Source organism: Equus quagga, chromosome 1, assembly GCF_021613505.1.
Source record: "Equus quagga isolate Etosha38 chromosome 1, UCLA_HA_Equagga_1.0, whole genome shotgun sequence".
NCBI lineage: Eukaryota > Metazoa > Chordata > Mammalia > Perissodactyla > Equidae > Equus > Equus quagga.
In genome coordinates, this window is record NC_060267.1 from 157550329 (window position 1) to 157574111 (window position 23783).

Below are 23783 nucleotides of genomic sequence, written 5' to 3' on the forward strand. Positions count from 1 at the left end.
TTATTATATAGTGCTGTGAAGAAAATGAAGAGAAATCCTGCACCAGATTAACTCTTAGGACTTAAAATTTTGAAGAAATTTAGGTTTGTGTATCTTAGTGCTTTTTCTTCATAAATTCAAGGTCTAAAGTCATGTAAGTTCTGATGAAGTATTTACTGAAAGCCACTGAGGCATTTCCTACATTGTTTTCACTGTTTTCAAGAAGTTCCACTTTTACTGCTTTGATCAGTGCCCTTTGGCTTTTCCTAGAGAGTTCAGAGTAGCATAGCAATTCAGGGCACCAATTCATGGGGTCAGAAAGCCCAGGGATCTAATCCCAACCCTGTCACTTGTGAAATCTGATGCTCCCTCCACACCTCCCTTTCCACCTCCTTCTTTTGTTATGTTCCATTGACACTGACCTTCTTTGTGTCCGTCAAGCAGACCAAGATCATATCCACCTTGGCCCTTACTATTCCTTAAAATGTACCGCTCCTCCCCCAGTCTACTCATGGCTGACCGTTTCTTGTTCAAGGGTTAATTCTCTGCTCAGCTGATGTTCCCATTAACTTTCCCCTCAAGTCATTCTCTGTTCCATTACTCTGCTTTATGTTCTTCATAGAACTTCTCATCATTTGAAAATATCTTAATAATGCCTCTAAAAATAATAATAGTAAAATAATGGCTCTGATTGATGGTATTATTCGTTTACCTCAGCACCCATAATTCCCTTCTACCCCACCCACCTACAGCTCTGGGGCCCTTCTGCTGTGAGGGGGACTGCCCTCTTGTGGACTTTCAGGATATTGCCACTAAAGGCACAGCGTCTGGTTTCATTTTTTGCACCCACAAGCTTGTTGTTTTGGGGGGGTTCTCCAAGTGTCAAATGCTTGAGACTTACTCACTTTCAGATAGCAGATTAATAAGTTTGTAATCTACCTGAAACAGGAATGACTTAAAATGTGAAATGACTTCAGTGTAGTTATGATAGTTCCTGTTCAGCGAGTGCTTTCTCAGTACCAAACACTCTGCTAAGGGATTTTCATCTATTATCTCATTTAGCTTGCGAGTTGTCTGCTGAGGAAACAAGGTGATAATTTGAGACATATAAAGAAAGCTTCCCAAGCCTCAGAATAAAGCTGATTCTCTATGTCCAAGCTTTGTCTGCAACATTTTTTGGGGAAAAAAAAATGAAAAGATGTAATAACAGTTACTTTTATAAGCACCAAAGGGACCTGAGTTTTTGTCTCAACTCACACCCTAATTATTGTGTGTCATTTAGAGACTTATTTGTCTTCTCCAGATCTTAGTTTTCTCAAATATAAAATGAGGCTGAGAGCCCTTCCAGGTGTGAAATGCTTTCTATAAGACCCAGGAATCCAATAACTATGCTCAGCCAATGCCAAGGGTAGACAAAAAATGTCATTTCTTTGTCCTTCCCAGGAATGGTGGCTCCAGAATCCTAAGAGCTAAGACATCAGTTTGGATGATGACGTAGGACTTGTGTATTTATTGTGTGTATTAACTGTCGGTTAACGCTTGAAAAACTCTTGTTTTGCAACAAAGTTACTTCTTTAAAGCTTCCGGAGGAAATCCTTAACTTATGAATGATAGATATGTTCTGAATGTGATTAACTTTGTATGAATATAATTATCTATGTTTATGTTTAATTCAACAAAAATCTATTCTGTAAACGTTTATTGAGTACCCAGTCTGCCCTGGTGCTGGCATGGAGGAAATATCAGCAACAAAGGTAACTGTAAGCCCACTCCTCATGAAATCTACTATCTGGTGTGTCATGAAGCCATTCCCGGTATCATCTTCAAAAATAATTGGGAGGTAAAATGTCAAAATTTAAATGCTAGGGAATTGGATATATTAGTTATGTTATGCCTATTGGTGGCATCATAATGTAGGTTTTAAAGCATCTGCTTTGGGGTCTGACAAATTTTCTTTCAACCTCTTATTAGCTGTGCGATCTTGAGCAAGCCACCTTAGCTCTCTGTGCATCTGTCCCCTCACTTGATAAACAGAGATAATGCTCCCTAATTTGCAGTGGTTTTGTAAGGATTAAATAAGATAATGTGTGCAAAGAGTCTGGCATACATTCTCAATCCATAGCAGCTGTTGAGTGAAAAAGAACTGGAAAAAAGAGAAAAGAAAAATTGGAAGCAGTCCAGCAGGCAAGTTGGGATTGGCAGAATGCCCAAAATGGCAAAGTTTCTTAATGTTGTTGTATCTAAATGCCTGGAAGTCATAAAAAAGCTGAAGACTAATATCATCTTCTATTATATTTGAAACTAAAAATGGAATGCTCTGCCCCTCTGCATCATACTAATATCCATTGTCTTTTGGTTCTGGGCCCAGATACTCTGGAAGACATGTTCAGTTTTAACCTATCATCTAAACTGGCTGAAAGAAGATTTGCAAGAAATAAATTCTACAAATAAATATGTTGAGTAACTGCTATGTGTCCAGCACTGTTGTAGGTGCTGGAGATAGAGTGATGAACAAAACAGGGGAAAAAAATTCCTGTCCTCATGGTGTTTACAATCTAGTTGGGGAGAAATAGACACTAAATAATATAAAGAACTAAATCATGCAGTATATTAGAAGGTGAAAAGTTCTATGGTGAGAAAATTAGAAAGTGGGAGTAGGGGTGTAATTTTAAATAGGTAATTAGGTAAAATATTATTGAAAAGATAACAGTTGAGCAAAGACTTGAAAAATATGGGGTCATATCTTTAACAATATCTCAGGGAGGAGCTTTCCAGAGACAGCATGTTCAAAGGCCCTGAGGCAGAGCAAGCCTGGTGTGTTTGGTAAACCACAAGGAGGTTAGCTAGACTGAAGTAGAGTGAGTAAGGAGGAGAAGCAGGAGTTGAAATTGGGGTCATAAGGAATTTTGGTCTTTATTCAGAGTGAGATAGGAAACCATTGCAGGGTTTGTGCAGAGGAGTGAAATGAACTGAAGTATAATTCAACTAATGGAGTCATGTGACATAATTTATGCTTTAAAAAGATCACCTCTGGCTGCTATGTTGAGAATAAAATGTTGGGGACAGGATTGAAAGCAGGAACACCAGGCTATTGTAATAATCCAGGTGAGAGATAATGACGGTAATGATGGAGGCAGGAAGAATGTTTTGATTCTGAATCATCTAGAATCATCAATTATAGTCATGAGGAAGACAGAGGCTGGAACAACTTTGTTTGTTTGGGGCTTTTCAGAGGGGCATGGGGAATGTCTATAATCTAGTTTTGGACATGTCAAGTTTAAGGTGTCCATTAGAGTAGACAATTAGATACACAAGGAGAGGTGTGGGTGTAGACATGTGTTTGGGGAATATCAGCATATGGATGGTATTTAAAGCCATGAGACAGAGTGAGCTCACCAGGGGAGTGAGTGCTCATGAAGAACAACAGATGTCCAAGGAGCGAGTCTTGGAGCATATCAACGGGTAAATGAAAAACAACCAAAAAAGACTGAAATGGAGTGGCCAGCGATTTGTAAGGAAAGTCAGGAAAGTGTCTTATCTTGGAGGACAATAGAGGAAAGTGTTTCAAAGAGGAGGTAGTATTCAGCTGTGTCAAATGCTGCAGACAGATCAAATGAAATAAGGCCCAAGAATTGACTGCAGGATTTAGTGATGTGGGTATGGTGGGTTGCCACGACCAGGAAAATTTTGTGGGAATGGTATGGGCCAAGGCTGATTGGAGAAAAGGAGGGGAGAGGAATTGGAATCAGGGAGTAAAGATAACTGTTTTGCTGTAAAAGGGAGCAGAGAAATGGAGTGGGAGCTGAAGAGAATAAAGCGGGATCCAGAAAGATATACATTTAAGATCAAGAAATAACATGTTTGTTAGTCAATAGGTTGGCCCGATAAAGAAGGGGCAAGTGATGAGGCAGGAAGGAAAGGGGATAATTGCTAGAGCAACATCCCTGAGTGGGAGGGCTAGGGACTGAATGCTCAAGGAGAGGTTGACCTCAGGTAGGACTATAGCCGCATCATCTATTGCAGCAGTTCTCAAAGTGTGGTCCCAGACCAGTAGCATCAGCATCACTTGGGAATTAGAAATGTAAATTCTTGGTCCTTCCCCACACCCCCTGATTTAGAAACTCTAGGGTCGGGGTCCAGCAACCTGTTTTAACAAGCCCTCCAGGTGACTCTGTGGCACAGTAAAGTCTGAGACCCAATGGTCTATAATAACAGAATAAATAGGTACAGATGATGGTCAGGAAGTAGATGTGGTCCTGGGAGCATGGGAAATTCTCTCTGGTTGCTTCTGTTTTCTCAAGGAAATAGGAAGGAAGGACATTAGCTGAGAATGTGGAATAGGGAGAAGTTGTTGGAGATTTGAGGAGATGGGAAAGGTTTGAAACAGATATCTAGGAAAATGGGAGAGTGAGTGATACAGGAAATATGGTGTGAATGCCTGGGAACGCTAAGTGCCCGCTTGAGGCTCAGTGTCTACACTGAGACAGTCAATTTGATTGTTTCTTTTTCTCTAGCCATGTCCAACTGGAGTTGACAGGATAAAAGAGAAATCTAGAAGAGCAATAAATGAATAAAACGACTAATATCTTATAAATATGTGCTTTATAGGAAAACATTGCTTTCCAACATGGAAATTGTACTATTTTCTGAAGTCCAGCTTACCTCTTATTCTTGAGGTCCAAAGCCCAGCCTGGAGGCCTGACCTGTTAGCTTCTTGGTGAAAGAGTCACGTCTGCAATCTTGGCCACCATCGCACAGTCATGAGTCCCAGGTACTCCATAAGCAAGGGCTGCCTGGCTAGTCAGATGGCAAACTAGTCAGGGCAGAAGCGTGTACTCACAGAGTGCCCAGAAAGAACCATTTCTGTATTCCCTTCCCTGCCCATCATATTTTAATAATTTTCCACCAAAATTATTATTTAAACAAAAACTTGCCAGTCACAAAAGACCACATATTGTCTGATTCTATTTATGTGAGATGTCCAGAATAGGTAAATTTATAGAGACAGAAAGTAGATTAGTGGTTGATTGAGGCAGGGGGGCGGGGAGGATAGGGGTGGTAGAGGAGTGATAGCTGAAGGATATGGAGTCTCTTTTCGAGGTGATGAAAATGTTCTAAAAGCGACTATGGTGACGACTGCATAACTCTGTGAATATACTATAATCCATTGAATCGTACACTTTAAATGGGTAAATTGTATGGTATATGAATTATATCTCAATAAAGCTCTTTTCAGAAGAAGCTTGCACATCCACACATTTAATTACTTCTTTGTATAGATGAACATCAAGGACTTGTTCATGAAAATAAACCAAATCGTTTAAACCTATAACCGAATTCTTTTGCACCTATCTTTAAAGAAATAGAAGATTTTCCTTCAAATGCTAAGAACTTTCTAATATATTAAAGAAAAAATTTAAAAACTTCCAGTCTCTGATATGGAAAATAATTTTCAGGAGTTAAGCTTCTTTTCCTTTTTTTTTAAAAAAAAAAAAGAAAGTAAGGAGGTGAGCCAATTCCTGCTCTGTAGTGCTTTGTTGTAAAAACCTTGGACTCAAAACTGCTCTTAATTCTACTTTTCAAAGCTAGACCCTCTCTAACCGGTCAAAACAAAGGCTCCCAGGAGTCTTAAGGTGATACGTTCCTCTTTAGTCAAAGTGGCATAGGCTGTTCAGAACAAATTCATTTTTGCTTCCGTCAGCGTTGTGGCTGAGCACTAACGGTGTCCTTTGTTTCACTTTTGCATTAACCTTTTTGCTCTAAGCTTAGGGAAGCACACTCCTTTTCAGACCATCGTTGAAATATGCAACTTGTCCCTGTTTTAAAACATGCTGGCACTTATTTACCTCATGTTCTTGGTGATTTAAAATGAATCCTTAATCGTTCATCTTGGCCAATTTGTCTTTTGTGTAGGAAGAATCCCAAGACCACATAGTCTTGTCTTCAAGCATCTGAAAATAAATTCTGTGGGTAACTGATCGTTCCCTCTCTATTTTTTATAGATATTTGTGGAAGAGTTATTGTATACTCATTGAGCAGCATGAGACTTTGCAGTCAGAGCATGAAGGAAGCACCAAGAGCCCAAGTTAGCTTTTCAGCCAGTGGCTCTGTGACCTTGGGCAAGCCATTTAATTTTCCATTTCCACATCTAAAAATAAGGAGCTGGATCCAGCAATCTCTGGGGTTCTTTCCGACTCTAACCTCTAGAAAAGGCAGTGAACTTCAGAGAGGTAAAGAGCTGGGGGCTCAGGGTCAGAAAGACCTGGTTAGAATTCTGGGTTTGCTACTTCCTAGTAACCTCATTTTAATTCTTTAGCCTCTCTCTGCCTCACGTACTTCCTGTCAAAAAAGAGAGTAAGAATCGTACCTGCTGCCCAGCTCCAGCCTGTAAGTTACCGATCACAGGGCTACCGATAGAGTGAAGGCCATTGGTGCTCACCGTAATGATGTGTGTACACTCAACTCAGCACCAGGTGAGCAAAAGAGATGGCCCCACACACACTTTTAGTCGAGCTGGGGAGCAAAGCCAGCATATGTGAGGTCATCAACCATATAGTACAAAGCAACAGTCCAGAAAAAAGAATCAGACGACACACAGGAAAACTGGAGTTTCAGTAAGCGTAGTTCAGGGCCAGGACTGCTAGTTGGGAGAAAATGTAAGCTGAAGCTCTGCTTGTTTGTTTGTTTCTTTCCTTCCTCCCCTCTGGCTCTCCCAAGTTTATTTTGGTTTTGAAACCAGGCCCACCCAGGGGAGCTAACCGCTAACCGAGCAGCAGATCCTTCAGCCTTTTCCTGTCTCCAAGCCTCAGACTAGCGGGACCCTCCCACCCGTTGGCTCTCAGGCGTCGCTTGCCTTGCTGGGTGCCCTTTTTAAGTTTTCCATCTTCCCTCAAATGATTTCTAGGCCCCAGTCTTGGTGCCTAAGCCTGCTTCCTAGCATGCTGCCTTCCACCTTCTTTTCCTCCCTCTCTGCTCTGTTCAAAGGAACACCTCTCCAACCTTATGGTAAATAAATTGTGTAATACAAAGAGAGGGTTTTGATTCATTACACCAATTTGATGTCAAAGAGCTGCAGACGTAGTTCTTCACGCAGTCAGTTCCTGGTCGGCGCGCTCGCTGGTTTGGAAGTGTTGCTCTGGGTGTGAGGTGCCAAACCGCAGAACGGAGCTCCTGCCTGCACAGTTGTCCCAGCTGAGGCTGAATGGATGGCTGCTGACTGTTGGGCTGTGCTATGGCTCTCAAGGCTTAATCATGGCTGTGGGAGTGTATATAACAGTGTGCATTCACTTGCTTTGTCAGTGTGTTTAATGCATTATATAATTCATTGTGTGGAAATCGGGGAAAGTACCTCACTCTTGGGGCCAATTAAGAAGACCGAATATTAACATTCCCCAGTAAAAGAAATGGGAGTATCCCACAACTATAGATCTGGGGTCAGCAAACCACAGCCTGAGGGTCAAATCCAGCCCACTGCCTGTTTTCCTAAATAAACTTTTGTTGGGCCGTGCTCATTCATTTATCCTTGTCTATGGCTGCTTTCACACTACGTGGCATGGTGGAGTAGTTGCAAAAGAGACTATTTGGCCCCCAAAGCCTGAAATATTTATTATCTGGCCCTTTTGAGATAAAGTTTGCCAACCCCTGATTCAGAGGTAGAGACATGAGATATGACAGGTCCATTGAGTATAGCCATATAAATTATCTAGATATTTTTTCCTATGAAGCATGTATTTTTCTATAGATCTTATAAAGATCCATTTTATTTTTAAATTAAAACTAAAGGTATCGATAGAAAAATCTTTATAAGCTAAGAGGGTCTCACCATGAATGTTGAGGCCATTCATGGACATTTAGGACCGGAAAGAGACTTTAGGTAGCTTCTAATCTGATCCCATTATTTGATAAGGTGAAGAAACTGGGAACTAAAGATGGATGTGCCCAAAATCACATGACAAGTTATCTCTCACCACCAATAACCCAGGGCTCCTAACTTCCTGCCCAGGGCTTTTGCCAGCCCTGTTAAAAAAAAAAAAAAAAAAAAGTCACTGAACAGAGCTGATTGGGGCTGCTTTGAATTCAAATAACCAACCTCAAATGGGCCATCAACATTGCCCTGGAGTCCTACTAAGTGTCTCCGTTCTACATTCTCTTCTGCTTTCTGTAAGGACTGTTTCAGACTTCTTAAGCTTCCATAAACCTCTAACATTCCCTTGTCCTCCGTTACTCTTATCAGATAATTTCACCTTCTGCTTTAGAGAAAATGAAACCTGTCACAGGAACTCTAATTGTCCTGACACCAAATGCATGAACCCCCTATACTATCTGCGCCCATTCTCCCATCCTCCCTTACAATAGGAGAGTTGTTCCTTCTCAGGATGGGATCCCTTCCCAGGAATTTTTCAGTAACGATTATCTCCCATCTCCCTCCTCTCTCTGTCTCTGTCTCTGTCTCTTTCTCATATATTGCATCCTTCTCATCAGTTTTTGAACATGTTCACATCTCCTATTAAAAAATAAAAAAGCCTATCATCCACTCGTCCGCGCCTAACTCCCAATTATTTCTTCTCCCATTGGCAGCCAGACTTCTCAGAAGTGTCCTCAATATGCGACATCTCTGTGTCTTCATCTCCCATTTTCTTCAACCTAATCTGTCCAGCTTCAGGTGCCCTCTCACCAGCCAAACAACACTCGTTAAGGTCTTGATGACCTTCATGCTGTTAAATCCAGTTAACATTTCCAGACCTCATCTTATTTGACCTCTCAGCAGCACTCGATACCACTGATCGCTCTCTCCTTCTAGACATGCTACTCTTCCCTTAGATTCCATGACAGAAAACTCTCCCCATTTCTTTGTACCTCACAGACTCTCTTGAAGCGCGCCTGCTGCTCAGATTCCCTTTTTAGCTCACTTTCTCCTCCTGACTTTTCAATATTAGACGTCCTCGAGTGTTGGTGGTAGATATCCCTCTTCTTGTTCTATTTACAATTCTAAAGCAGTCTCGTCCATGTCAACACCTTCAGTTACTATTTATCTGTATGGAAATGTTGGCCTCCTCTGACTCTTTCAACACAAATGGCCACAGTGATTTTTGAAAGCCAAGTCTAATCATTTCCATTTCCTTCACTTAAGAGCCTTCAACCTATTCTAACTTAGGATAAATATCGAGTCCTGTCTATGGCCTCAAAGGCCCTGCCTGGCCAAGCCTCCTGTCTGCCTCCCCAGCCCCATCTCATCCCAGGCTCCCTACCCTCACTCCTCTGCCTGCACCAGCTTCTGTCATCCCATATAGGGGTTGGGCTCCCTCCCCTCTCATAGAATGAGCCTCTGCTTGGGATTGCCCTTCTCTCCCATTCCACTTGGGCAACTCCAACTCATCCTTTGATCTCATCCCAGTCGGCACTTGTAGGAATCTCATCCCACTCAGCACTTCTTCTAAGAAGACTTCCTTGACTCAGTCGAATCCTGCATGTTAGTCTTTCTTTTACAACACTTAACGTAGCTTTAATCTTACATTAAATTGCATAATTAACTTGATTAATATCTGTTCTCTCCCAAAAGGCCATAAGCTTCATAAAGACAGAGACTATGTATTATTTTTGTTTTATACTGTGTGCCTAGCAGTAGTTGATCAGTAGCAGGTGCTCAATAAATATTTCATGAAAGAATAGATAGAAGGAGGAAGGGAGGGAGGAATGGAGGGGTGAGTAGGTGGATGGATGGACAGATGGACGGACAGACAGTTATGACATGTTTGATCTAAGATACTGTGCTTTAGCATAGGTACTAGACGGATGGGATGAATATTGTAGATTTCCCATTAAGAGCAAGGGAAACATAAGCATTTGATAGCAATGGGATTGTTGAAGTCCATATCTTGATGGACATCTCCATGCCACTTTTACACTCTTCCCAGGCACACTCTATTTCTATGGGAATAGGATAATAATTACAAGTGCAGTGTGTGCTTCTTAACTACCACAAATATTTCTAAAATGCAAACCTGTGGCTTCTGATTCATACGCGTTGTTAGTGAGGGAAAATCCAAGCTGTCACAGGCTCATAAAAGCTCTGCATTCTTCCTCACTGTGATTTGGCATGCTAATGTCATTAACCGACCACAGAAACTAAGCTATGGGTCATAGGAAAATAAAAATGGTGTATATGCTGATTGCATTTGGCACAAAGCCTTTTTTTGGGTGGATATGCATGCCAAGGATTGCCTTAAAGCATTCAGTCAGGTCCAAAGACTTGAGCCCTTATTAAATAAATAAATAAATATCAATGTCCTATAGAATCAACTGAATCCAAAATATTGAGCCTTTTACTACATCCCTATGAGACTAGGACACTTGTGTTGACTCCTACACATTTAAGTATAATCCTCTTCAACGGTTATCTTAAAAGGAAACGTATTTATTTTAGTGACACTGCCCTTACTCTAAATATTTGCAACTCCTCTTTGGGACTGCCTTCAAGGCCAAGAGTTTATTATTAAACACATCCTCAGCCTTTTGAGGATAAATTTGATTTTTAGAAAAATCCAATGTTATGAAGAATCAAATCTGGTGAATAAAGTCAGGGATCAAGCTGAGTAATCGCATTGGGTTCAAGCAAGATTTAAGCCCAAAACAATACAGGTTTTCTTATGTGGTGAGTAAAAAACGGATCTAAAGAGCCAACTGGTTTTCAGTGAGGAGTTCCAGAAATGTTTGAAGAAATGGGAAACATGCATAGCTTCATCAGATGACAGGACTTACAAGTTCTGATGTGTTTGTTTTAGAACTCAATCTCATTTCTTTAGAGATTTGAGTTGGCCATCCCCAGGGCCAGCCTTGGCCAGCATGATGTGTTTTATTTGGACAATGTGGTGGTTTTGTTTAAAAATTGAGTCAAGATTTAAAAATCAGGAGATTTCAAGTACAAATTTAGATTTCTGGTGTCCTCTGGAAAATCTGAAGATCTAGCAAAACTGTTCCCACAATCCCACATGACCATCCCCTCCTGGAGTGGTGTACTTTCCACCTCCTTTATAAAGGAAACAGCCAGGCCTGCATCCCTCACTGTGATTATCATTTGCCCTGACCTTTCTATTTATGGCTGCACTCCCACCCGCTTCGATGTTCACTGTTCTATGTGACATCTGTTTGTTTAATTGCCTGTGCCATTGCTCTCTAGACTGAAAGCCCATGAGGGCAGGGGTTTTCTTCCTGTGTTTGTTCACGCTGTATCCCTGGTGTCTGGTGCAGAGCTGGCACTAATGTGTATCTGTTGATCGAATGAATGTCTAGCCCCTGTGGGCAGTTGAGTTTACAATCCTTCGTCTAGAGTGAGTCATACTTAGTAGAAGAGAAGACCAATTTTTACCTTTCTATGGATCAAAAACATTCTATACTATGTATACTTTTCATTTTCTTTTTAAAAGTATTTATTTTATGCCACTATCACAACGTTAAGCATTTAGTCTTCACAACAATTTTGTAAGGTGCACATTACCTCTGAATTTTCCCTGACATTTTTCTACCTTTATATTGTGTTCACTCCACTGTATTGTATTCATTTCATTCTTTTGAACAGATAACTAAATTCTGTACACAGTACAAAATTCAAAATACATTAAAAAGTCTGCAGTAAAGTCTCCCTTCAACCCCCATCCGTTAATCATCAGATTCCCTCCTCAAAGGCTAGCAACGTTGTTAGTTTTTTGTGTGTCCATCCATACATATTATTTGCATACACATTTATATGCTCCTCTTTCTCTTTGTATTCAGATGTTTCATACCATATATACCATTATGTACTTTGCTTTTCTCACTTAACAATATTTCTTAAAGGTTGTTCCATATAAACTCATAAAGAGTTGTCATTCTTTTTTTACTTTCATATACATTCCATTGGATGACTATCAAATGGTTTATTTACCTAGTCTCTACTGATGAATATTTACATTTTACATATCTCCTTTCACGGATGTTCAAGATATGGGTGTTACAGATGTTTCAGATGTGAGATTGTGGACAGTTTCTATATTTTGTGCCATACTTAGAAAGTCTCCCCTATTTTAAAGCTATGAAAGAATTCTCTCATGATTTCTTCTAGGACTTTCATTTGCTACATTTAAATCTTTCATCCACTTGGTATTTAACCAAGTTATCTTACAAGGGATAAGGTATGAATTATGGATTCAACTTCGCCTTCTTTTCCTAGATGGTTTACCGGTTGTCCTATCTCCATGAATTGAATAATCCAGCTTTTATCATGTTTTTAATTTCCATAGACAGTGAGGTCTGTTTCTGAACTTCTGTCCTGTTTCATTGATCTACTATCTGTTCATGCATCAATGCTGCATTGTTTTAATCTTTAAGGCCTTTCCTATATTTTAATATCTGATAGGGTTAATTCCCCCTCATTACTCTTTTCCAAATTTTCCGTGTGTTTACTGTTAGGTCAAGATAATATTCATGTAGTCTTCCTTCTCTGTGGGTTTTCAAGTGGTCAAAAACAAGTAGTGAATATTATCACATTCCATTTTAGCATCCTTCAAGATCAAAGACTTTTTTTACTCAGTGGGCTTATTACTATGATTAGTAATTTTAGTGTTCCTCATTTTGAGCCATCCTTTCTTTCCTGGAGATATTCCATTTTGTCTAGTATATTGTTCTTCCAATTTTTCCCAAGAGTTATTTGCTGATATTTTATTTAAGATTTTTCATCAATATAAATAAGTGATCTGGGCAGATTTCTTTTTTATGCTGTTTTTTCCATATTTTTGGTATCATAATTGTACTGGTTTCACAAAAATCATTGGGAATGTGTCTTCTTTCTTTGTGCTTTCAGAAAGTATAAATGACATTTTTTCTTTTTTTTTGGTCTATGAAATAACCCACACATGAAACATCTGGATTTGGTACTTTCAGGAAAGGGGGAGGGGAATTCCTTGACAGTGTTTAATTTTTTCCATGATCATTAGTCCGTATGGATTTGTCTTTTATTTATTTTGCTACTTTATATTTTTCAAGAAAATCAGTTAAGCAAGGTTTTCCATTTATTTGCACAAAGTTATTCAAAGTCATCTCTTATAATTATTTTAATTCTCAGCATCTATAACTAATTCCCTTTTCTATTCCTAATTTTGTGAGTTTGTTATTTCTCTTTTTTTCTTAATTATTTTAGCTGGTACTTCATCTATTTATTGTTTTGGTTTTGTGTCTTCCCAAGAATCAACTTTTGGATATCTTTATTTATCAGTCCTGTCATAATATTCAGTAAAGCTTAAAATTAACTAATTTAATTAATTTAAATTTAATTGATTAACTAAAATTAAAGCATGAAATTCGATAAGCTTTCTGACTTCCTCTTTCAGCTTTTCTTTATTTTGTGTTCTTTTTCTAACATAGCTAATGTTAAATGGATGATGTATTTGGGCTTTTTTCCCATTTTATTGAGGTATGACTTACAAATAAAAATTATATATATTTAGGTCATACAACATAATTTTTAAGGTATACAATGTTGTAATTTAATATATGCTTGCATTGTGGAATAATTAGTACAATCAAGTTAATTAACACATCCATCACCTCACATGGTTCCCTTTTGTGTGTGTGTGTGTGTGTGTGTGTATGTGTGTGTGTGTGTGTTGAGAACACTTAAGATCTTCTCTGTTAGCAAATTTCAAGTATACAATACAGTATTATTAAATATAATCACCATGCTGTACGTTATAGATCTTCCTCAACTATCAGTTACGTCCTGATAAGCCCATCATAAGTTGGAAATATGTTGAAAGTCCATTTAATACAACTAACCTATCAAACATCATAGCTTAGCCTCACTTACCTTAAAGATCCTCAGAACACTTACATTAGCCTACAGTTGAGCAAAATCATCTAACAGAAAGCCTATTTTATAATAAAGTGTTGCATATCTCATGGAATTTATTGAACACTGTACTGAAAGTGAAAACCAGAATGGCTGTCTGGGTACAGGATGGTTGCAAGGGTATCGGTTGTTTACCCTCGTGATCGCAAGGCTGACTGGGAGCTGCAGCTCACTGCCACTGCCCAGCATCATGAGAGAGTATCGTACCTGGGAAAAGATCAAAATTCAAAATATGAAGTATAGTTTCTACTGAATGCATATTGATTTTGTACCATTGTAAAGTCAAAAAATCAGAAGTCGCACTATTGTAAGTCAAGGACCATCTGTAGATCTCCAGAACTTATTCATCTTATAACTGAAAGTTTGTACCCATTGACCAACATCTCCCCATTTCCCCTGGCAACCACCAATCTACTCTCTGATTCTATGAGTTCAACTTTTTTGTATTCCACATATAAGTGAGGTCCTACAGTATTTGGCTTTCTGTGTCTGGTTTACTTCATTAGCATAATGCCTTCCAAGTATCATCCATATTGTCACAAATGATGGGATTTTCTTCTTTTTTTATAGTTGAATAATATTCCATTATATACATACCACATTTTCTTTATCCACTCATCCATTGACGAACACTTAGCTTGTTTCCATATCTTGGCTGTTGTGAATAATGCTGCAATGAACATTGGTGTGGAGATCTCTCTTTGAGATATTGATTTTATTACCTTTGGATATATACCAAGATGTGAGAATGCTGGATCATATGGTAGTTCTATTTTTAGTTTTTTGAGGAGCCTTGATACTGTTTCCCATATGGCTGTGCCAATTTACGTTCCCACCAACTGTGTACCAGTGTTCCCTTTTATCTACATCCTTATCCAGCACTTATCATCTCTTGTCTTTTTGATAACAGCCATTCTAATAAGTATGAGGTGATATCTGATTTTGGTTTTGATTTACATTTACCTGGTGGTTAGTAATGTTGAGCACTTTTCATATATCTGTTGGCCATTTGTATGTCTTCCTTGGTGAAATGTCTATTCACGTCCTTTGCCCATTTTTAAATCAGATTATTGGTTTTTTGCTTTTAAGTTGTATGAGATCCTTATGAATTTTGAATAATTACCCATTATCAGATATATAGTTGCAAATATTTTCTCCCATTCCATAGGTTTTCTTTTCAATTTGTTGATGGTTTCCTGTGTTGTACAGAAACTTTTTAGTTTGATGTAGTGCCACTTGTTGATTTTTGCTTTTGTTGCCTGTGATTTGTGTGTCAAATCCAAAAAATCATTGCCAAGACCAATGTCAATGAGATTTTGCCCTGTATTATCTTCTAGGAGTCTTACAGTTTCAAGTCTTATATTTAAGTCTTTAACCCATTTCAAGTTAGTTTTTGTGAGTTGTGTAAGATAAGGGTCCAATTTCATTCTTTTGTGTGTGGATATCCAGTTTTCCCAGCACCATTTATTAAAGAGACTATCCTTTCCCCACTGTGTATTTTGGCACCCTTGTGAAAGATTAGTTAATTGTATATGTGTGAGTTTATTTCTGGGCTCTCTATTCTGTTCCTTTGGTCTATGTGTCTATTCTTATGCAGTACCACACTGTTTTGATTACTTTTGCTTTGTAAGATAGTTTGAAATCAGGAAATGTGATGCCTCCAGCTTTGTTCTTCTTGCTCAAGATTGCTTTGGCTATTTGGGTTCTTTTGTGCTTCCATATGAATTTTAGGAATTTTTTTTATTTCTGTGAAAAATGCCATTGGAATTTGATAGGGATTGCACTGAATCTATAGACGGCTTTAGATAGTGTGGACATTTTAACAATATTAATTCTTCTTATCCATGAACACAGGATGGCTTTCCATTTATTTGTGTCTTCTTCAAATTCTTTCATCAGCGTTTTGTAGTTTTCTGAGTAGAGTTCTTTCACCTTCTTGGTTAAATTTATTCCTAAGTATTTTTTATTCTTTTCTACTATCATAAATGGGATTGCTTCTTTAATTCCTTTTACAGATAGTTTACTGTTAGTGTATAGAAATGCAACTGATTTTTGTATATTGATGTATCCTGCAGCCTACTGAATTCATTGATTAGTTCTAACAGTTTTTTGGTGGAGTCTTTAGGGTTGTTTCTATATAAGATCATATCATCTTCAGAGACTATTTAACTTCTTTCTTTCTGATTTGAATGCTTTTTATTTCTTTTTCTTGCCTAATTGTTCTGGCTAAGATTTCCAATACTATGTTGAACAGAAGTGGCCAGAGTGCACACCCTTGTCTTGTTCCTGATCTTAGAGGAAAAGCTTTCAGCTTTTCACGATTGACAATGATTTTAGCTGTGAGCTTGTTATATATGGATATCATTATGTTGAGATACCTTCCTTTCTTACCTAGTTTAAGATTTTTTATCATAAAAGAATGTTGAAATTTGCCAAATGCTTTTTCTAATTCTACTGAAATGATCATATGATTTTTATTTTATTAATGTGATGTCTCACATTCATTGATTTGTGTATGTTGAACCATCCTTGCATCTCAGGGATAAATCCCATTTGATTATGGGTGTATGATCCTTTTAATGTACTGCTGAATTCAGTTTGCTAGTATTTTTGTGTGTCTAAATTGAGAATTTTTGTGTCTCAGTTCATCAGACCTATGTTCATATTGGCCTGCAATTTTCTTTTCTTTAATGTCCTTATCTGGCTTTGGTATCATGGTAATGATGGCCTCATAAAATAAGTTTGGGAGTGTTCCATCCTCTTCAATTTTTCAGAAGAGTTTGAGAATGATTAGCATTAATTCTTCTTTAAGTGTTTGGTAGAACTGACCTACAGCCATCTGGTCCTGGGCTTTTCTTTGATGAAAGGTTTTAAAATACTGCTTCAATCTCCTTATTCATTATTAGTTTGTCCAGATTTTCGATTTCTTTATAATTCAGTCTTGGTAGGTGTAAGTTTCTCAAAATTTATCCATTTCTTCAAGATTACCCACTTTTTTGGTATGTAATTGTTTACAGTAGTCTCCTATTATTCTTTGTATTTCCAAGATATCAGGTATAATGTCTCCTTTTTCATTTAAAAGTTTATTTTTTGAGTCCTCTCTTTTCCTTTCATTGTTAGTTCTAATTAAAGATCTGTCAATTTTGTTTGTATTTTCAAGAAAACAACTCTTACTTTTGTTGATATTTTCTGTCTTTCTACTCTCTATTTCATTTATTTCTGCTCTAATCTTTATTATTTCTCTCTTTCTTCTAACTTTGGACTTAGTTTGTTCTTCTTTTTCTTTTTCCTTGAGGTGTAAAGTTAGGTTGTTTATTTGAGATCTTTCTTTTTTCTTAGTGTAAGCATTTATCACTATCAACTTCCCTCTTAGAACTGCTTTTGCTGCAGCCCATAAGTTTTTGATATATTGCATTTTCATTTTTGTTTGTCTCAACATACTTTTTAACTTCCCTTTGGATTTCTTCTTTGACTCATTCATTGTTCAGGAGTGTTTTGCTTAATTTTGACATAGTTGTGAATTTTCCAATTTTCCTCCTGTTATTGATTCTTTCATATCATTGTGGTCAGAAAAGATAGTTGATAATGATTTCAACCATCTAAAATTAGTTAAGACTTGTTTTGTGGCCGAACATATGATCTATTCTGTGTGCAAGTGAAACGAATATGTATTCTGCTGGTATGGGATGGAATGTTCTGTATGTATCTGTTAGGTTCGTTTGGTCTATAGTGTTCTTGAAGTCCACTGTTTTCCTGTTGATTTTCTGTCTGGATGATCTATCCGTTGATGAAAGTGGAGTATTCACGTCCCCTACTATTATTGTATTGCTTTATATTTCTCCTTTCAATTCTGTTAATACTTGCTTTATATATTTAGTTGCTCCAATGTTAGGTCCATGTACATTTGCAATTTTTATATCCTCTTGATGAACTGAGTTATTCAGGAGAGGGTTTTCCTAGTTTTCAAGTAATTGAAGTTTTTCTTTTTGTATGTGTCTGCTTTTCTTTCTTTTGCCTTTTTAAATTTCTAAGCTGATTACATTGTGAGAACATTATTTCATCTCTAGTATTTCTACTTATTTCTACTCTTGAGAAGTTTCCTTGTCAACTAACGTTGGTCATGTTTTATAATTATTTTGGTTTTTTCTTTTATTCTGTAATTATCCTGTTTTTCAGGTGTGAAATTTGATATGTAATTCTAGATTAACATTATTAATAATATTCTTCTGATATTCTTTCTTAAATTTACTTAATCTTTCAAAGAATGTAAGGTATGTTAAAGTCTTCAACTAATATTGTGTTTCCACATATTTTGCCTTGGACTTTCTGCAGTTTTTAACTTCATATATTTCAATGCTATGTTACTTGGAGCCTAAAGATTTATTATGGTTATATTTCTTACCTGATAAATAATTTTAAGGCAGATGGAGACTGAAACATTAGACTAACAGGTAGTTAGTCCTAGCCCAATTTATCTGAGCAAATCTCAAAGTTGAAGACTTCTCAGGAGGTACAGGGAGTTGGTGACAGGTATACCTGTGAGTGAGCCAAGAGCACATGCATGTAATAATAAGATGCTTTATTAATTAGGAAAAGCAGCATGAGGATATATGTGCTTGGTCTTTTAAGTACTTCTTCCTGGAGTCTGATTTTTCTGGCTACGAATTTTGTGAGAAAGTGCAGCAGTTGTGCCTTATCTATGTATCCAGCAACTAGCACAATGCTTTGCCCTTGCCCTTGATAGATACTCTGGTAGTAGTTGTGAGTGAACGAATGAATGAATGCAGAAGTAGCAAATACTAAATATATGTTACAGACCAGGGTAATTAGTGCCAGCATTTGTGCCACCTCTCTGCCCAAACATGCCACTCCTTAGTCTGTTGTGTTCTATATTCCTTCAAAAATTTTCATAGACTCACCCCAGGAGTCAGCTCACAATAGATTAAGCATTCCTCCTGAATGTGTACAGATTTCTTATTTACTTTATGATCCCAACTGAGAAGGCATAACAGACATACCAGAGATGGGAGCCTGTAACCCTGGCCATTATGTAATTTCTAGGTCAGAGGTAAACAGCCCCTCCCAGAGAGATCCAGTCCCAAGTCAGAAAAGACAAGTTGTCCTTGGGATGAAGTAAACTCACGCACCCTCTTAGAGTTGAGTTCCTCATGTTGTCTTGTGAAAATACTAGAGACCAAGTATTGGTTAAAAATAAGAATTCTTTAAAAATGTGTAGAAGTATGGGGGAAAAAAACAGGAAGAATATGTCAAAATATCAATGGATAACCCTAGAACATGTTTTAATCTTTTCTTCTTCTTTGCACTTCATGTATTTGCGAACATTTCCATGTGAGCAGATATTAATTTTATGCTAAAAAAATAATTTTAAGAAATTTGATCCTTTAAAGCCTTCCACTCTACTACCTTTCAGTTCAGGAATTATAATTTCTCACATATGCTCAGCTCTTGGCTGGGAATAATAATTTCTCATACTTCACTAGGAGCAGGTTTGAATTCAGTCAGTGCCATTGTTTCTGGTGCTACATTGTTGAGGAGGACTGCACAAGCTGCCAACATGCAACATGCTGCAAGCGTGCCACCAACATGCAACAGTCAGGGTCCAGGCAAGAAAATAAAATCATACGAGGTAGTTTAAACAGAAGGATTTAGTACAGGGAGTTGGTTATTACACTGGTGCTGGAAGGCCAAAAGAGCGAAAAGAACACTGAGATAACCCAGTTGTAAGAAGCAGCTGTCACCCTTGGCGACAGGGTTACTAGGATCTAGGAGCTCAGAGGAGCAGTCCTGTGAAGCTGGCACTCAGAGCACTAAAAAAGGGCTCCAACCAGCTGCTGCTAGGACCTCTGCAGGATGAAAAGAGGCTTCTCCTAGAAATGCTAAAAAGAGCAGGAGACTCCAGCCAAGAGCCACTGCTGGCAGATGCTGATGGGGGCATGAAAAAGAGAGGGGGAGAAGTGCCTTCTCTCTTCTAACCTTCCAGTCTCCCTCTAGTGCCTCCTATTGGCAGGATCAAATAGAACTCCCTCTGGCAAGGGATTGTGGGAAAGAGGTTGCAAAGTCCCAACCCTCGAATCACAGAGCAGAGAATAGAAGCGTGGATTTGGAGCTGAGGGGCAATAGGTAAGAAACTGGCACTCAACTTTTGGGTTGGAAATTCTGTGGTATTGTAAGTGGCAGTCAGCCAGCTTTATCCATCGTACTATCCAAACCTTTCCTTCAAACTACTGATGTCCCAAATTTCTAGATATCTCTTAGCTTTTCAAGAAAAGCACCTTTCCTTTTCTAAGGGAATATTCACTGGTAATCCCTTTATAAGCTTTTCTGGCAGCATGGGTATGAGACTGAGCCTGGTAGCATGTGAGGAGTCGGGACTCAAGGCCAGCTCATCTTCACACACTCCTACCCAATTAGTACACTTGTAAGGCTTATTCTCATGAACTTGACCACAAAATAATAGGCATAATATCCTCAATCAAACGGAGCAGTGATTATTAATAGAACTTCTAATTTTCTGAGCAATCATGTAACCTTTAATGACCTCAGAAAATGTCTCATATCTAACAAGAAATGTTTGCCTGACACTGAGGAGATACGTGTCTCACTGATACTAGCTGGGCGTGTGTGAGCATTTCAGACTCATCAAGAATGAACTTTTCCAATAATTTCTGTCAGCCTGACCAAGCCCTGTGTTCTATATATTAAAATTTCAGCTGCCTGATATTCTGAGCTAGAAATATCATGTTTTTAAAAAATGTCCCATAGGTGTGATTATTGCTCTGTTTTTATCTTCAGATGTAGTGATATCAACAATTAGCTGTCAGGACCTTCCATTCAGAAAAGATTTAAGCTCAGATTCTTCAAGAACAAACTTGGCTTACGGGTCAGAAGACATAACTTTGAGTTTCAGTTTTTCCGTATACCAGTCTTTAACTTCAGACATTTAACCTCTGAGCTTCAGCATCCCTATTTGTAAAAGATATAATAAAATGAAGTTGTGAGCATCAAATGAAATAACTATGTAAAAAGGAACTATAAACGCATGGAGCCATTATTATTCTTGCAAGAGGTAGTCAAGTGTAGTGATTTAGAGCATAAAGTCTAGATGCCTGAGATCTGGGTTCAATTTCTGGCTCTCCCACATAAGGGACCTTGGGCAAGGGAGTCACATCTCTTAACTTTAGATCCCCCAACTATAAAATGGGGATGGTACCACCTACATCATAGGTTGTTGAGAGTAATAAAGGAGGTAGTATATATAGGACACTTAGCAGAATAGCAAGCACATAGTAAGCACTCAATCAATGTTGGATGCTATTACTATTATTGCCTTTCTATTATCGTTAGCCTTACTTTTTAAGGAACCAAATACACATGTGCAAGATGTATGGTGATTAACATATAACATGTTAACATAAGTATCATTATCTTCTTTTCTCTCTACTCAATTTCATTGAACACACAAATAGAAACTCTAGATTTGTTGTAGATTTTACTACAAAGCCAAGGGTCATTTTGGTCTTATTGGCCTTTGCCTTGGAGCTAAGAAGAGGTAGCTTCAGGTACACATCCGTGCATTTCATGTGGGGTCCACATTATTTATTTGATGTTTTAGAAACTAGCTGATTTCCCTTGCTCTGGAAAGCTTTGTTTTCAAATCACATACATTTATTTTTCATGAAAATCACATGATTTGTTTTTCTCTATGGCAGGAAAAATCCACAATACAAGTTGATGACCAAGGCCACTGTCCTTCCTTTTCATATAAGAAAATGGGTGGGCAGGTGGGTCTCATTTACAATAAACATTTCATGGCTCTGGAGACAGTACAACTGAAGTGTTCCAAACCATATCCATAAAAACTATCATTTTTGGACCAAAACTATATTTGTTGAGGGAAAGTAGATATTGTGAAAAGTATTGATTTAAATGTTCCCTCACTGAGAAAGCATTAGTTGAAGTCCCAATAGAGAGCACCCAAACAGTACCCATTAATTGTTGCACTACTGCTTAAAAGAGTCAGTTTTACAAATACAGCTGTCCCCAGAAAAGTGGGTTATTCTCTTATCAAATTTCTTTTACACAGTCTCATGCAACAGTATGGAAATCCCATGCTTTCCTAATGTTACCAATTATTTTGTAAAAAAAATTCTTATACCCTGACAAATAGTATTTCTAATATTGTGCCCTTTTTGTAAACTACAACCACGCATGAAGTAAGTCAAGTTCTCAACAGACAGCAGTGATGCTTGGTAAACACTCCAGTCCCTTCCCCCTTGCTTCCCCATCTCAGCTACCCTATGAAGCGAACACAGCTTCACATGCCAGCTCTTCTCTCACTGTGCAACAAAATACCCAGGACCCTATGCAAGTCCTCAGTTCTCCAGAATCCGTGATTAACCAGGCATAACAATAACAACTCTCATTTATTGGGTCCTTACTATGCCCAAGGCACTGTCCTAAGACTTGTCCTATATGAACTCATTTAATCCTTGTAACATCTCTGTAAGGGATATATGTCTTCTTTTAGGACAAATGTACGGATGATATTAAAACAAGCTGATGTAGATATTCTGTCCAAGCATCCAGATTGCATGGTCAGAATGATTTCAGCCCAACCAGCTACACTTACACAATCCACATTCTGAAAGACCCTCAGCTCTTAGCTGGATCTTGACTGGGAAGACTGGCATGAGCCCTGTGCAGGAATGGTGTGACAGTTTGCGGAGCATCTGTGTTTTGTGGGGTTGGGGTATTTTTAGTTACTCTTTCCCTCACGCATACTTCGATGGCCCTCTACACTTCTGATAGAGTAACAAATACAACCTCCTCTAATTAGAATTGTTTGTGTATGTTCTGTCATCTCTACCAGGCAGTGCTTGCCAGCAGGGAAGGAGTAGGGCTTAGTCATCTTTGTGCTCATCATGGCACCCTGCTGAGTGACGTGAACAAGGTGGGTGGGAAGCACTGTGACTCAGCAGTCAAGAGCACTAGCTCTGGGTTGGCATTCTAACTCCTCCTCTCACCAGCTGGGTCCCTCTAAACCTCTGTTTCATCAATGAGCAGAAAACAACTCTGAGTGTCTCTTCCTTCAAATGTTCTGGTTATTGATAACATAGTGACTATGACCTCCTCAGGAATTCTCTGCAGACATAGCAGCAGTCTCCAAGAGTCTTCCTATATCACAGTACTGTTCACATCCTAGGGATTCCCTAATGAGAATGCTGAAGCCAGGACTCTGAGTAGCCTCCTGACCTTGGTTCAACCAAACCTCTGTGCTTGAGTGAGCACGTGTCAAGATTGTGAGCAGAGAAATGAGCAGAAGAACAGAAGGAAGGTTTTCCCACTTCATAGCCTAACAAGGTATGCTGTTGAGCTCCCAGGGGAGGGAGAATGGTCCTCATTGAGTTGTTGCTATCCATCATTTTAATTACAACGTGCTGTTATTATTCTATATGTGTTACTAGATAACCACAACATCAGTGAGTTGGAGGAAGCTTCCAAGGCTACTAGCCAACAGCATCTCAATTCATAGCTGCAGACAAGTTGAACTCTCTGATATGCAGGACAGTTTGTTATTGGTAGATGACAAATGTCAACGTGGCTAGAGTTTTTCTTGGCATTATAAGTTCAAAAGTGTCAAATCTATACAGTTTGGTTTCATAGAAAATGGCTGCTTGCTTTCCAAAACTACTAGTCCTGAAAAAGACCAGAATTTGGGTAGGTATGGACATTATTAAGGGAAAGCCATTCAGTCCAAATAAATTACTCTTGAGTTAAGCCTTGATCAAGTATTCTAGGTTACATAATTGACTAGTAGATGTGTCTGGCAGCAAATAAAGGGTAAAGAAGGCTCTCCCATCTTCCATTCCCAACCCAAGCCAGAGAAAATCCACATGCCTGATGA

At 38.4% G+C, this 23783-nt stretch overlaps 1 protein-coding gene across 11 annotated transcripts in view; it reads left to right on the plus strand.

The window, feature by feature from the left end:
• The window catches only part of THRB (thyroid hormone receptor beta), a 359714-nt gene that overhangs the window by 219067 nt on the left and 116864 nt on the right, over nt 1-23783 (plus strand). Inside the window, exon 1 of one of the 11 annotated variants that reach the window (XM_046668147.1) lies at nt 23219-23239. The exons of the other annotated variants lie outside the window; for them this stretch is intronic. The gene's annotated coding sequence lies outside the window, so the exon portion shown is untranslated. Of the gene's footprint in view, nt 1-23218; nt 23240-23783 lie in introns of those variants that run through there. 11 annotated transcript variants of the gene reach the window in all.